The sequence below is a fragment of the Lepisma saccharinum genome, chromosome 2 (genome assembly GCF_977018435.1).
Source record: "Lepisma saccharinum chromosome 2, izLepSacc3.1, whole genome shotgun sequence".
Taxonomy (NCBI): Eukaryota; Metazoa; Arthropoda; class Insecta; order Zygentoma; family Lepismatidae; genus Lepisma; species Lepisma saccharinum.
In genome coordinates this window covers 181,780,047-181,797,515 of record NC_139230.1, presented here as the reverse complement: position 1 = coordinate 181,797,515, position 17,469 = coordinate 181,780,047, and the positions used below count along the sequence as shown (strand labels likewise).

At 37.1% G+C, this 17,469-nt stretch overlaps 1 protein-coding gene across 4 annotated transcripts in view; it reads left to right on the top strand.

Annotated features, from left to right (window-relative positions):
* The window catches only part of LOC145984219 (post-GPI attachment to proteins factor 6), a 530,070-nt gene that overhangs the window by 400,799 nt on the left and 111,802 nt on the right, over nt 1-17,469 (top strand). The window lies entirely within an intron of this gene.

The window sequence follows — 17,469 nt, the reverse complement described above, 5'->3', positions numbered from 1 at the left end:
TCAACAACCTCACTTCCAAGTAGTTCACCCTGGACTGCATTTTGCAGACTAACGAGGCTCTGGCGTCTGGCCCTGTGGCAGTATAATTCTGTGTGTTGTCTTGTTTTTTGGCCTTATGTGTGCTTAGTGTCCGCCGTGGCTCAGTCGGTAACGCGTCTGACTACCATGCTAAAGGTCCCGGGTTCGATCCCCGGCCGGTTCAAATCCGGGAACTTTTCTAACTTTGGAAGCGGCCCCGGCGCCCACCCAGTGTCGAATAATATGGGTACCTGGGGGGTAAAGGCGGTCAGGTGCGTGATGCTGATCACATCACCCCCACTCACGACCGGATCAAGAAAGTGTGGGGCGTTACCCCCACACCCCCTATACGCCTTCATGGCGTGGTGCTAAGCACAGGGGAGCACTTTACCTTTTTTTACCTTTATGTGTGCTCAGTGCCCCTTTGCAGCCTCAGCTTTTAACCGAAGTCAAAATATTTTAGTTACACGACATTACAGTTATTTTAGTTATAGTAATGAGCTGGACCCAGTATAACGTGACGGTTGCAAAATTGCCTTAAGTGCTGACGCACCCAAAATTTAAAATTCAAATTCAGAAGATATTAATGATATTCATAATGCCGAAATCCTCTGGTGAGTTAAGTACTGAATACGAACTTTCTAAATACTCCTCACCAGTGGCGGCGATTGGGTGTCAAAACTGGGGCGGGAGGGCCAGGACAGTTTACTTTCTCTTGTTAGAAAAGGCCGCACATAGCGGCAGAGAAAGGGTGGGATCGAGTGGGTGAAGCGAAGTAGAATACTTTGCTGCGAAGGCTGGTAACTGCAGTCGCTTTCCCCTCCACGCAATCCCGTTCCATCATACATGTTCACTTCTTGCGCAGAGACTTGTTCTCGTTCACTTGCTCCAGAGACACCCGGGACAGAGTTTAGTAACATAGCCCCATAGTGCGGAGGCAAAAGGTGGCAAAAAGTGTGGGGCAATTCAACCCACGTCCCTCCTAATCGTCGCCACTGCCCCTGACTGTTTGAGATCCATAAAATCTGGAAACCAATTTTTTACAAAGTTGTGATCGGAACGGAAAATTTCTTTTTAAGTGATAGAAGCGAAAACGAGGTAGGTGTCAAGGTGAAGAGAAAGTGGTGCAGTACGTGAACATGAGCAACTTGATAGATCGATTAATTTATTTTCCTTCGATTTTCTGCCACTTTTGGCTAATCGCGTAGATGAGGATGAGATTTTGATGGAACTGACAAAGGGACACTCGCCAAGGAACACCCGCGTCCAAGCTGGGATTCGAACCCGGAGTGTGCGCACATGCCATGAAGGTATATGGGGGTGATGTGGAGGTAGAGCCCTACATATTCTTGATCTCGGCCATAGTTGGGATGATGCGATCAGCATCACGCCCGGGTGGGCGTCAGAGCCGCGCAGAAACAGGGAAATACTGTTTCAGATCAACTGCCTTGGGATTCGAACCCGCGTTTTCAGCGTGGTAGCCAGATGCTCTAGGCTGACATCCAAAAGTAACAGTTTTGTAACAGTTTCCTGCCAAAAGCAACTGTTTTGTAACGGCTGGCTGCCAAAAGCAACTGTTTTGTATCGTCAACTGAGCTATCGCAGCTCTATGTCCAGCTTGGAACCAGGGTGGATAAAGATAAAAATCATGATTTTTATTTAAAAAATTATTTTTGATGATTATTTTATTTAAATCGATTTTTATTATTTTAAAAAAAAAACACGCTTAAAATTGATTGTATGATTTTTGTCACCATACATATACGTAGATATGTTTTTATAGAAATGCTTTTTCTAGTAAACGACCTTGTAAAATATTTGAATGGTTTGATTAAAGCAAATAAAAAAATATATAAAATATACATTTTTGTTTCTCATACTGTATATATGAACTTACTATGGAAATATTTGTTGAGTGTGTTGGTGAAACTATAATATTTTTAGTAACTTTTCTTCCAATTATAATGAAACATTCTGGATGTACTATATTAATTGTACCTTAAAATATTTCTATGGCCTTTGTAGCTGAACTTTGGCAATTTTTTTTAATGATAGTTTGCAAATTATCAGCTGCCATGTATATTTACAGTTTAATGATAATGACACTATTTAAAGTTTAACATGATTCGTATTTTGTACATTTTTCTATACAAAGTGTTTGCTATCTTTGCCTATAAAAATTATTGAAGATTATTTCAAGAGAAATTTACGTGTGTTTACAGTTTACATGTTATGAACTTCACACCATCAGTACATATATTATGTTTCCTTTCTTAGATCCCAATAAGCTCCATTAAATGATTACATGATTAATGTACTTTCACCAAAAGTGATATCTACAAAATCCTTACGTACAGTGTCTCTCAAAAGTTTTAGGACAACGACATTTTAAACTAGGCAACCCAATTTACACAAGCCGTTGGTGGGTTGCGTGCAGAGTTAGGATCCATTTCAGGGTTGCCACATGCACAATAGATATTTATAAAATACGCGAAAGAAATATAAACAAGTATTATTGTATAAAATTATTATATCGCAAATGACAAAATTCTTTCTGAAAGAAAAAAATAAGTTTTCTAATATTTCATCGCTGATGAGTCTACAGTAAGGAAAAGCGGGGAGAGGAAACGAAAGGTTACAAAAGAGAGGAGAAAGAGAAAGCGAAAGGAGAAGAGGAAAAGTAGAGGAGAGAAGAAAGATACGATAGACGAGGAGAGGAGATGTAGTGAGGAGAATGGAAAAAGATTCGAGGAGAGATGAGGAAAAAATAACAAAGAAGAGAAAAGAGGATGAAAACGAGAGGAGAGGAGAGGAGGAGACGAGAAGACGGAAGTGGAGAGTAGAGTAAAGGAGAGAAAAAGAGAAGAACGAAAAAAGAGAGAATAGTGCAGTGGAGTCGGAAATCTAAGACAGGAAAGGAGATAAGAGGAGTGGAGAAGAGAGGGATGGAGATATGATGCGAGAAAAGTAGGGAAGGCGATATGAGATAAAAGCAGAACGGAAAGAGGGTAGAGAAGAAGGAGAAGGAACTGGAGAGAAGAGGTAGTTGCCGAAAATATCGTCTGAGAGTCAAGAATGGATGCATTGGTCAAATTATTGACATGAAACATTCAATAACATTTTGAAATGTACTGGAGAATATATTAGATCGGTGCGAAATGCTTTTTGGCTGAGTTCAGAGCAAATTAAAATCTTCCATGTAAGATCTTTGATTTTACCTGCGATTACACCACTAAAAAAATGAATGTAATTTTTAATATTTATAAGAATTATTCGATTTTTCTCCACTTCTCGGTTCGTTGAAATGGAGATTTTGTAATTCAATATTTCCCCTCCCCCCATCGTTAATTCCAAACTGAATCTTTCCGTATCACACGGCGTGGACAATGAACACAATGGGATATGTCTAAAACTTACGAAAATTTTCTGCCACCGAAAGGGCTTGAACCTACGACCATCAGATTGACAATCCTGAACGGTAGCCACTACCCTACAAGCTTTAGCTCCTTAAACCAGGTAGAAGAACCACTACACCACGCCTTTACCTTCGAATTAAACAACAATTTTCTTTAAGTATTCTGTCCCTCCAATATTGTAAATGTCGTTTGGTATACGTGTAGTTGAACTTTTACTTTAATTTTGATTTGCTTTCTTGTAGTATAACCGATATCTTCGAGAAATAATTTTCGAAGTGATTAAAAACGAGAGTATTGGTAGTTGTGAAAATGCGAGTTATTTCTTCTAACTTATTATTGTGATTAGACATTATTAATGGAAAATATCTAGAGGCTTGAACATTACAGGACGATGTTCTTTTCCTGTGATACTGTAACAGACAAAATGCTTGTTTACTGATGCTAGTCTTGTGTCCAGAACAGTCTTATGAAATGTATTTGCTGTTGCGTAAGATAACACGAAATAATTACACCGTGTGCGAACTACCAAATCTGTGCAACGTTATACGTAAACAGGCGGAAAATTTTATTCATAAAATCACTTCACATTTGACAGTGTTAGTCAAGAGAGACTCGTGGGACACTGTGTTAAGGTGCTGGACTAAATCCTTCTAATTTTTCTTCCTCGAAGAACAACAATTTCTAAGGAAGAGCAACAGTGATGATCTTTCTTATTTCTTTTAAATGCTTACACTTTCCTTTAATTGGGTTAGAAATAAATAAGAATATTGCTTGCATTTCTGTCATTTACGTAGACCAGAGAGAGAGACAGACAGACAGACAGGTATTACAAAATAGTTCAAAAAGTGCAAGCGCCATTAAAAAGTCATGATAATTCTATGTTACGTACTTAGAATTATTCATACAATAAAGAACATGTCTAATTGTGAGTTAACAAAAAAAAACAATAATAAAGAGACATTTTCGCATCACGATTGCAGTTCGAAAAAGTCGGGACAGGGATTGAAAGTAACGCACTGTCCTGACTAAATCGGTGAATCGGACGTCTGGTAGCCTTGCATCAATGATTATAAAACTAAAACCAGCCAATATTGCAGCTTGAAGACTTTTGTGCAAGAAACAGATTCATTTATACAAAAGCAAAATTGAAATTTTTACTCATTTCAAAAATCTACGATGTTATTTTCGTATTTATTTATTTATAGGTTCACATTTAAATATTTTAGGATTCGAGGGGGAAGCATGGCCCACATGGCCCCTCCCCTGGGTACTGACCTTACGTAGACAGTGGAAGAGAAATTTTGGAGAACCTTTCTTTTAAATTTAGTATTTACATTCACCTTATGCTCAGATAGGTTAAACCGTTTATTGACAATCGTGAAATTTTCGTTTAATAGATAATATTTGGTTTTAAACGACGGGAGAACATTGGTCGAATTTCATTTCTTGCTCTTTTGAGAGAATATATACTTCTACAATAGCAATCGCGTTCGGAAACCGTGAAAAAAATGACTTGGTTTTCAAAGGCAGACAAGCTTGGTAGTCTAGCTTGCTCGCGATCAAAGTGACTCACTCACGCTATTCAAGGCCACTTCTTATCGCAAAACACTGCGTCGATGCACAGTGTCTGCACCCAGCACGTTACAAGTGACCAGAGTCGAATTTTAAAGAGAATCTGAAGAATGGTAGATTTCATCAGAGGCGGCTAGGTAGGCACCAGCTCAACATGCAATAGTTTAAGTGATAATTCTTGACAAACAAAAAACCGTATTGAATAATTATTGGGATAGTAATACGTGTATCCGCTCCTTTTTAACAATGTAACCTCGAAGACAATCTGTGTTCCATTTATTTATATTGGCAACTTGGTCAACCGGAGGTTATTTTATCGCCTTCGATAATCGAATTTTCTGATCGATTATTTTTTGTTTACCCAGGAACATGCCCCATAGGTGATTTCCGAGACCGGGTTACGCTACTCACTCGTAGCTCCCCAATTTTTTCACGATGCTGGGTTGCCACCGGTCCCATACACAGGCCGAGAACGTAGAGAGTGAGCATAGGCGGACTCGAATCCATGCCGTCCTGCAGTCGGAAGCCACGGAGGAGGACTTTTCTTATATTACCTTTGGCTAATCGCGACGATGAGGATGAATAATGAATAGAAAAATAAAGAAGGTCACGCACAAAGTAGAGGACGATCTTCAACCTGTTAAGTGACGAGTTCAAACCATAAATATGAGGATTTTAACCTTAGACCTCAATTTCAAAATTATAAACAAAATGCCTACTTACACTAAACTTCTCATCAAGGCCAAAATAGTTTGTAACTATGAAACAACCCCTGAATACAAATTGACATTTTTTTCCATGTGAGTAAGAATTAAATGTGTGGTATACAGAGATAGATGATATCTTTTGAGAAACAATTAACTGTACCCTGTCCCAGCATCTCTGGAGCAAAGCCGCGCATAGCGGAAGAGAAGTGGAGAGAGGGGAGAGGGGATCGAGTGGATAGAGCGAATCAGTGCACGCTGCTGGGAAGGCTGGTAACTGCAGTGGCTTTCCTCCCTCCACGCAATCCCATTCCTCTCACGTGTTCATCGCTGCTCAGATACTTGTTTTCGTTCACCTGCTCCAGAGATAAGTGGGACAGAGTGTAGTTCGCATACATGTAGCAAGTAAAGAAACTTATCCCAGAATGAAAATTCCACATAGTTTTAAAACGTTTGTTTAAGCAATGAATAACTGGAAACGGATCACACATAATTCCCTTTCCAAAATCTAGTGGTCGAAAATTAATTTCAAGACATTTCATATATATTCACCATATTCCAAGTTATAAGGAACTATTTCGTAGATGTTCATCAAACCGTTATAAAATTACAAATAAAATATATTCACAAGCTTAGATATACTAATACGAAGAAAAAATTCAGAGTTAAATTTCAAATGCATGTGTATAAAGTAATTCTAGAAGTACAAACCTATATCTGAGCATTTAACTTCTGTTTTGCAGATAACGTTTACAATATTGAGGCGAAATAATAATTAGGAACAGTAGCTCCAAGAAAACAAAGGGCGTAGTGTATTGGTTAGAGTTCTTGAAAGCATTGCGGTCCCACGTTCGATCCTCCATACTAGATGTTCCTTAAAAAGAATCCCTTCTATTAAACAAGAGCATGATAACATTATTTGTAATAGCAGTATATAGTGGCTACATTGTTCTGCATATGGAATTTATATTACAAAATAAACAAATAAATGAATTGACACACGTTCAACGGGATATTTTTATATATAAGATCATGGATTATGATACTCTAACGATAATTGTGTACTGCTTCAAAGACATTGACAAATATTAATGAAATAACTATTTATATGTGTGGCAATTCAGGACATGCTAATTTTACCCCTTTTCCCACTTGAGTTCAATGCAAGGATGTATAAAAATTTGAAATTTGCTCTTGTATGAATGAATCTGTTTCTTGGCCAAAAGTCTTCAAGCTGCAATATTGGGTGGTTTTAGTTTTATAATCATTGATGCAAGGCTACCAGACGTCCGATTCACCGATTTAGTCAGGACAGTACGTTATTTTCAATTCCTGTCCCGACTTTTTCGAACTGCAATCGTGATGCGAAAATGTCTCTTTATTATTGTTTTTTTTTGTTAACTCACAATTAGACATGTTCTTTATTGTATGAATAATTCTAAGTACGTAACATAGAATTATCATGACTTTTTAATGGCGCTTGCACTTTTTGAACTATTTTGTAATACCTGTCTGTCTGTCTGTCTCTCTCTCTGGTCTACGTAAATGACAGAAATGCAAGCAATATTCTTATTTATTTCTAACCCAATTAAAGGAAAGTGTAAGCATTTAAAAGAAATAAGAAAGATCATCACTGTTGCTCTTCCTTAGAAATTGTTGTTCTTCGAGGAAGAAAAATTAGAAGGATTTAGTCCAGCACCTTAACACAGTGTCCCACGAGTCTCTCTTGACTAACACTGTCAAATGTGAAGTGATTTTATGAATAAAATTTTCCGCCTGTTTACGTATAACGTTGCACAGATTTGGTAGTTCGCACACGGTGTAATTATTTCGTGTTATCTTACGCAACAGCAAATACATTTCATAAGACTGTTCTGGACACAAGACTAGCATCAGTAAACAAGCATTTTGTCTGTTACAGTATCACAGGAAAAGAACATCGTCCTGTAATGTTCAAGCCTCTAGATATTTTCCATTAATAATGTCTAATCACAATAATAAGTTAGAAGAAATAACTCGCATTTTCACAACTACCAATACTCTCGTTTTTAATCACTTCGAAAATTATTTCTCGAAGATATCGGTTATACTACAAGAAAGCAAATCAAAATTAAAGTAAAAGTTCAACTACACGTATACCAAACGACATTTACAATATTGGAGGGACAGAATACTTAAAGAAAATTGTTGTTTAATTCGAAGGTAAAGGCGTGGTGTAGTGGTTCTTCTACCTGGTTTAAGGAGCTAAAGCTTGTAGGGTAGTGGCTACCGTTCAGGATTGTCAATCTGATGGTCGTAGGTTCAAGCCCTTTCGGTGGCAGAAAATTTTCGTAAGTTTTAGACATATCCCATTGTGTTCATTGTCCACGACGTGTGAAACGGAATGATTCAGTTTGGAATTAACGATGGGGGGAGGGGAAATATTGAATTACAAAATCTCCATTTCAACGAACCGAGAAGTGGAGAAAAATTGAATAATTCTTATAAATATTAAAAATTACATTCATTTTTTAGTGGTGTAATCGCAGTTAAAATCAAAGATCTTACATGGAAGATTTTAATTTGCTCTGAACTCAGCCAAAAGGCATTTCGCACCGATCTAATATATTCTCCAGTACATTTCAAAATGTTATTGAATGTTTCATGTCAATAATTTGACCAATGCATCCATTTTGACGCTCAGACGATATTTTCTGCAACTACCTCTTCACTCCAGTTCCTTCTCCTTCTTCTCTACCCTCTTTCCGTTCTGCTTTTATCTCATATCGCCTTCCCTACTTTTCTCGCATCATATCTCCATCCCTCTCTTCTCCACTCCTCTTATCTCCTTTCCTGTCTTAGATTTCCGACTCCACTGCACTATTCTCTCTTTTTTCGTTCTTCTCTTTTTCTCTCCTTTACTCTACTCTCCACTTCCGTCTTCTCGTCTCCTCCTCTCCTCTCCTCTCGTTTTCATCCTCTTTTCTCTTCTTTGTTATTTTTTCCTCATCTCTCCTCGAATCTTTTTCCATTCTCCTCACTACATCTCCTCTCCTCGTCTATCGTATCTTTCTTCTCTCCTCTACTTTTCCTCTTCTCCTTTCGCTTTCTCTTTCTCCTCTCTTTTGTAACCTTTCGTTTCCTCTTCCCGCTTTTCCTTACTGTAGACTCATCAGCGATGAAATATTAGAAAACTTATTTTTTTCTTTCAGAAAGAATTTTGTCATTTGCGATATAATAATTTTATACAATAATACTTGTTTATATTTCTTTCGCGTATTTTATAAATATCTATTGTGCATGTGGCAACCCTGAAATGGATCCTAACTCTGCACGCAACCCACCAACGGCTTGTGTAAATTGGGTTGCCTAGTTTAAAATGTCGTTGTCCTAAAACTTTTGAGAGACACTATACATTATTCTAATAATGATTTATTTAAATCAATCCACCTTATTTATCATTTAAACGTTAGAGCCTGAAGTAAGCTTGGGTTTCACGACCGTTTTCGTAAACTTAAAGTGAGATGAATTGCAGCTAATGACGCAACACCTTGTGTAAAGCAAAATACAGAAGTGGACGACAAAGCAAGGTGTGGCGCAGTGTCATTAATTTTGCAAGACGTCTAGTACAAGACGAGGCTTGAGAAGCTTTTATCGTGTTATTTTGCACGCTCCAAGGCAAAATCCACTGTTACCTTTCTGCTTCGAAATCTGCTAGTTTTTGAAGGTGAGAAAAGAGTGGCAAGTTTCCGGTATTCATTTTAAAAGGCCAAGTTTTTAGGTTTGGACCTTGCCTCGTAACTTTCGTGTTGCGAAAAAAGTTTGTGAAATTACACAATAAAGAAGCAAAGTAAAAAGAAATAGAAAGGGAAATGGAAAATGTGAAGGTGTATAGTAGTCAATCCTGTATTCCCAACAGACACACCAATGCAAAATTGGTACTTGACCCATCCCCACCATGGAACTATGCATGTGACTACATTTACAAATTAGGGAGCAAATTTTGTCGTCGATTTAAGATTTCAGCGCCAAATATTCAGTGTTCCAGTCATGGTGTGGGCATGGGTGCTCCTTTGAACAACAGTTAAATACAGTTAAAAGTTCAATCGTCACATTTAACCATAAGTGAAAATATCATCACAAATAAATTAAGGTGGACTTCTGTATCGTAGCTACAAACTATGCGAGTAATGTTTATTATTTGGAGGAAGCAGATTTTGTTTTAATGATTTTTCCATGGAAAAAAATAATAATATACAGGGTGTCCACAAAGTTTCTCTTCGATTACAAACATTTGCACCTTCAGAAGTTTTAAGACAGAGAAATAAAATTTATGGTAAAGAGTGGGGAAAATCATGAAGTTTGTTTGGCATCACTAGTAAACCTCCATGTGAGCACATTTCGTTGTACGATGTACATAACTTTTTAATGCAAGGAAAACAAACAACTGCAACATATCCAGATACGCATTTGCTGTGACCATAACTTCATTGAAAAAGAATGGCCCGATAACTTCATTATGCATGAGCCCACACCAAAGTTTCGGACTATCTCTCACGTTTCAAATAATCACTGTATTAGTCAATTCTGGATAGCATAGCACCTGCAAATTCAGAACGACTGCTACGGTTCATGGGTTGCAAAGCACACACCTTGTACATACGCACTGAACAGCAAACGTTTATGTAAAATTGTATACAGCTCTCGGAAGCAGTTATAACTCATGCAAGATACAACTCTCTAACTTATTTTATTTTTATTATTTTTTTATTATTATTTCGAGCAACACACTCGTGCACTCTATGTACACTTTCTTCTGATGTTGGTGGTCAGCCCTTTCATAGAAGACACTGTCTGTTTCCTTGAACGTCTCACACCAGAATTTTAAGCTTTTGGCATCCTTCAGTACTTGGTCTGAAAGTTCTTTTGAACATTTTTTTGGTGAATGTGTCTCACGATATCATAACATACCCTGAGTTTTTTTCCAAATTTGAACATATTATTTTGGTTTCTTGGACACAGTTCCTTTTTCACTTTACACCACAATGGGAGTTTGGTGAGTTTTCCCATGTTTTGCCATAAGTTTCACTCCTCTATCTTAACCTTCAGGAGGTACAAATGTTTGTAATCAGGGTGCGCCAAGTTTCTTTTTAGTTCCCATTGATGTGGCGTAGGTGAAACCGGAACTGTATCTAAGGAAAAAAAGAAAAAGTGTGTGCTATGGAATCGTGTATGTATAATGATTAGAACCAGGGTTTTTACATAATTACATATTCCAATATTAGGACAGGCAATTTTTAAAGTCTATTGCTTGTTTTTACCATTGGTACAGCATAATTTTGCTACTAACACTTCCCCATTATGCACTGAATGGTCGTAACCATTTCTCATGGTTATTGCTGAGTAGCATTTATATTAGTAAATGCTAAAGCGAACGTAATTGGTAGTACTTGTAGGATTTCGGTATAACTACCAGTTGCAAACTTTAGCATGTTATCCATACATGTCACAACTGTAAAGTATATATACGTTGTGTTTGTTGTGCATTAATTCTCTCGGAAAATCAGTTATTTTTGAAGAAATAAGCAAATATGTAATTCTAGTTAAATGTAAAACATAGTATAAACATCTCAGAAGAGGATTCCATATAAAATGAACACTGAGATAATCAGTTATATCTGAATAAAACCAATAAACCATGACAGGCTGTGCAAACTGCATCCATCTTCACATACAAAATGAAAAGCTGCGAATCGAGCTAGAGTCAAAGAACAAAATAATTGAACTATTAGAAACAGACCTGCACCTAGATGCCTCAAAAGGAAACCGAGAATATGAAGTAACTAGCATGAACGGAGAAAAAGGTACTTGGAGTGAAGTTGTTAAACGAAGTGCAAGATCTAAAGTATGTCCGAGTAAAGGAGTACTTTCGTGTGCAAAAAAGTGCATTCCCCAAAACTCCGTAGTGCTACAAAATACATATGCTGTTCTCGATATTAGTGAAGTAGAAGACGTGAATGTGAGACAAAATAGAAGAAAAATAAGCAATGCCAAATTGCGGACAACGGGAAATGCAAAGGTTATCAAAGGTAAGGAACCCCGCATAAAAAATGATGAGAAGAACATTAATTATACAAACATAGTAGTAGCCTCAGGGAAAGTAGAACTGAAAAGACAGGCAAACTACAAAACAAACTAAGAAGGGAAATTGAGCTATCGTCACCAAATATACACATATATGGTGACAGTCAATGTCACGGACTACCTCCAATTTTGTCAAAAAATATGAATATAGCAGTTTGTGGCATGGTGAAACCAGGTGCTACATCAGAAAATGTACTAGAAAGTGTTGAAAAAGAGTGCACAATGCTAGGACATAATGATCAGGTAATAATAATCACTGGCTCTAATGATGTATCAAAAAATGAAGGTTCAAAAGTAATTAGATCACTACAAAACAACCTAAATAACTTATTGGTACCAATGTTGTTGTAGCCACTATCCCACACAGGACACAGGTATGATCTGATGGAAAATTCCTGTGTGAACAAAGAAGTACACACTGTAAATAGTAGAATAGCAAAATTGTGTAGAGGGTTTGCAAATGTAACAGTTCTTGAAGTCCACACTATTGCCAGAGACATGTATACCAGACATGGACTTCATCTTAGCAAAAAGGGTAAGGAATACTTAAGTGATAGAATAATAGAAATTGTAAACCAGAAAAATGATAAATGCAGTGAACCCATTCCACTTACTTGGAAATCTGACCTACAAAGTATCAGATCAAATGATAAGGGCGAGAGAGGAATGTCAGAGGAATGTAATGAAATTGATAAAAACAAAATGAGTGAAAATAAAAATGGGAAAGGGGTATACAAGCAGTGATCGTCTACACAAAATGTACAATTTCCGAGTAGATTCAGTGGGGATTTTTTTATGGTAAATACTTCCGATAAAATTACCAAGGTCAGTGATACTACAGCAATGTCCGGCATAAATCTAAGCCATGAAGAATATATAAATCAAATAGCATTCACATGAAACACTTACTCATCATCTACAGGTGTTAATTTTAGTATTGAGAATTCTCATGGTGAAGTTAGAGCGTGTTGTTCTAACTCTCACACTCCATTGGATTTAAAGATAGGATATCTCAATATATAGGGATTTGGCAAAAAACATGAAATCATTAATGATTTTGCTAATGAAAATAGTTTTTGATGCTGTTTGTTTGTGTACATTTGTGCCATAAAAGTGAAATTTCCTTCAAAATACTAGATGACTTCTATCTGGTTAACAGTTATAGTAGGGAACAAATTAAACATGGTGGAGTGTCAATATATGTAAAAAAAATGCATTTGTACATGCTAGTCATAAGTTAGATTTTGAATTCCTCTGTAGTGAATTAAACTTTGAAGCCACAGGTTTATTTATTAGAGACCTCAAAATTGTAATAGTTGTGCTTTATAGATCACCAAATGGGATCCTACTGTTTTTCTTGAAAAACTTGAGAAAATGTTAGATTTTTTCAGTAAGTCTCAATGGAAACACTGTAGTATAGTAATGGACATTTCCACTCAATTTTTTTTACAACAATTTTAAAAACTACACCCTGGAAAAATGACCCCTGCAAGTTCTCGCGTTTCTCTGCGTCCAGTTTAAGGCAGAAACGAGACTTCCAAAGTTGCGAGACTAGCGTTGCGCTGAAAACACGCCGCCGCCATGTTACTACGTCACTCCTTAGGGAGAGCTCGTTTGTCGTCTGCTTCGAGCGTCCAGTTCCGGATGGGTAGCCCACGGTGAGCAAACACGTGCAGCAGTTTCACAAATTTGTACCGATTTAAATAATGGAAGAAGAAGCGATAGGAGAAAGGAAAGCTATGCTTTGTAATGATCATTCCTCTATGAAATATCCGTGCTGCTCACGTGCAAGATAAATGAAAGGGTTCAGCTGCTTGTGTGTTCTCAGGCCATGCGAAAAATATTGCTTATAAAATTGGTTGCTGACTAGACACTCCAAAATATTTTTTAAACTTATATTTATCGATATTTGCCGTAACCTATGTAGTGCAAAATAGGAATTTTCACATTCTTCACTTTATTTATAAAGCCTATTTAACTTTCTTTTCCATAAAGCAATTTCAGTTTGTGTTCCATTTCTGTTGCGCAAATTATGATCAAATATTTTTGTGCAGATAAGAGAAAATACACTGAGAAGATTACATTAGTTGCACAGTACATATCTATACTTAGTTTATGTATAATCATTACAAGGAAATAATGTGTATAACCATGGGCGTATTTAAGGGGGATTCAACGGATCCAAATCCCCTCTTTTTTTGGTTCACTAAAATTACCAATTTCCTTGTTCTATTCGCTTGTTCATAAAAAATTCCTTCGGACTTATTTCATTCTCTTAAATTAGAGACGTATAGCTATGCGTATAGGATGGGATACGGATGGAAAGGAAATTTCGTAATTCCACACACCAGATGGGACTGCAATCTCCTGATAGTTTCGGAATTTCTGCGATAAGAAACTGCATTGAATCAGTTATTTTTCCCCCTCGAATCATATTAAAGAAATTTGGTTCTTAAAAACATAGTGACACAAGATGAACAGAAAAGTATCAATACTAAGTAGCGTGACTTCGTGACTACAAACACACAACTTTGTCGGGTCCAACATCCCCTCCCCCCATGCTCCCCAACAAGCATCCGGCCAGCAGTGTCCTGGATTTTCACTTACGAAATAAAGCAACCCTAATCATACCAAAAGTTGATCCATCCCTCCCCCCGTGAACTATATATCCGCCCATGTGTATAACAATATCCCATACTGAAATGGTACGATATAATTATTTTAAATTTTGTACTGCGAAAAAAGCCGCCTCATCTCGTTACCCCGAACTCATTAATTGGTTGGTTCATAACTTCACTAAGGATCTTATCGAGACGAGACATGGCAGCCTTGGTCTCGTTCTCGTTGAGAGTTGTAAATGTCTGTCTCGTGTTTATTTGTAAATGTCTCATTGACAGCCTCGTCTCAATTTATAAACATCCGTCTCGGATTGGGAGGGCAATTCTCGTTCTCGTCTCAAGTCTAGAAAAATATAGAATTAACAACGTATGCAAAGGCTTATCATTAAAGATACAAAAAAAAACCTTTCTTAAATTTTTTTTATTATTTTTATTTTGACTCCTCGTTTCGACGGTACAGCCCTCGAAAACTAAATATTATCCTGCTTATATATGCAAACCAAACTGCAGATTCAGAATTACCAGGAATGAACTGGCGTTGTAATTATTATACACAAAATTCATGATTTATAGGAAGTCGCATGTTCCAGGTTTGACTCTCGACCTGGGCATGACTGTTTCCTTGTGAGTGACATTTCATTGAACTGGAAATTGTTACATGGGAGGATGTTTGCTCGAGACTTAGGGGACAGCTAGGGGGATGCTTCTATTGTTAATGTTAGTGTTGCTCACGAGACGAGGCATGTTCCGTCTCGTCTCATAAAAGGAGATGGGACAAGTGAATGTTTTCGAAATGAGATGGGACAGAAGAAAAATTTCGTCTCTTATCATGTCAGCTTGGGTGATACTTAGATTGTGCAGTTGGTGGTAGTGTGTGTGTGTGGGGGGGTGTACTCCTGCACCCTGAGTTCGAATACTGCTTGTAGTTATTCATCTTCATTGTAGCGATTAGCCAAAAGTGGGAAGAAATGTGATGTTAGAGATGATACATAATAAATTAACCATGCGTTCTCATCGTTGCGGTTAAACAAAGTGAACGGAAAAGCGACGTAAAAGTAGGCTAAATACAAAAATTTGCAATATATATATATATTAACTGAAGAAAACTGTCATTTACTGCAGGAAATTTAAAAACTCACCGTACATTTTTATACCGTATCACCTCTTATATTGCAGAAATTGGCGTGTAAACCAGTGTGTTCTAAAAGTATTATCTTAAAATTTGTGAAGAAAATATTATGACGAAAATAATTGTATTTCCAGAAAAGGCATTCCTATAACATTAAGTTCTTGCCAGTCAGAACTAACCTATGTATTACGAATAATAACAAGTGAACAAGGCTGTTCACGTGTTCAGCCATTGACTGTTACAAGGTTTACTTTGTCACCCTAATGGGAAAACTCTCTACCGAGTGGCTGAATTATAGTAAATACTACTATACTGCTATGGCATAATTCATCTCCAAGAAATGGAGCACAGATTTTTGCACTGGAAGTTGTAAGATACTTGTTTTACACAGTAACAAGTGAATTTGCTGTCGATTCCGCGACTCATGCTAAGTTGACGGGACGGGCAGAAGCCCCGCCTGCACGCATTTCTAAGTGATGACGTCAGAGGTCCTCCTGTCTGTGGAGAGGACGTTTTCAAATCCGTGACGTAGTAGGTGAATTTCAGCGGTGTTTGAAAGCGTGTTTCTCGAGAACCGAAACAAATATCACAGAGATATTTTGCACGTCTCATGTTTGTGTCATTATCTGTAAAATGAATGGATTTAAAACGTTTTTCATGTCAAAGTGGAAATGTCCATTGGGGGTGATCTAAACTCATTTTGATGAAACAGAAGATAAAAAAAGTGTGACTGGATTTCAAAATCTTCTTAGGCAGTTTAACTTTAACTATATGAATAATAAACCCACTAGGGGTTCAGCATGCCTGGACAATATATTTACAAACATAAAAACATCTCATATAACATGTGATGTAACTGTATTTGCATAATCAGATCATGATTCTCCTTGGCTAAAAATACATAACTTAAAACCGTGTGATTGTAACTGTAAGGAATCTAAAATAGTGATCTCAAGACCAATAACGGATGATAAACTATTAAACTTCAGGAACTTGCTCTGTAATATAAACTGGTTAGATCTGTTAAGTAAACCTCATTCCTTGGATACAGAACACACATTGGCTGATGTAACATTTGAAAAGTTTCTAATTGTATTTTTAGATATTTATGATAGGAGTATTCTCCAGAAAAAGTGTATAAAGTTAGTCTCAAAGTTAATAAGTAGAAAATACCAAAAAATAATGCTGATTGGTACACTCCTAAGTTAGCCGGTATGAAATGTAGGGTTTTATTATACTTAGATTTATTTAAGAGGGATAAAACAGATTTGGCTAAATCAATCTACCTGAGGGCAAGAAAGGAATACAAATGGGCTATAAATGAATCAAAGAAATTGTATAATCTAACTAATATTGAGGCATCCAGGAATAAATGCAAGACTGCCTGGAGCTTAGTTAATTCGATTGCCAAATACAGCAAAAAATATGTTATAGAAATCTCCCCTAACGACTTTAATAATTTTTGTATTAATTATGTTGAGAAAATTCGTAACAACATTATACGACCCTCTGAAACAGTTTCAGACTTACTTGAACAGTATACAGGGTGGCGACAGACCTGGAAAACCTGGAAAACCGGGAAAAGTCAGGGAATTTGAGGTGTCAAAAAAAGTCAGGGAAATGTCAGGGAATTTCGTCTTCATTGACTTTTTTTTTTAAAAAAAATATTTATTTAATGATATCGATATGAAACTCTGCACGGGAACAGGAAATCTTGTTTGTAAGTTTCGGCCTCAACTTTTAGGCCCCTTTTATGCGCAACACAACCACGGCGCCAGAAACCAGGTTGGCAGGAGGAGAGAGAGAGAGAGAGAGAGAGAGAGAGAGAGAGAGAGAGAGAGAGAGAGAAATTTCTCTCGCCCAGGCTTCTCGGCGGGAATTTTAAATTC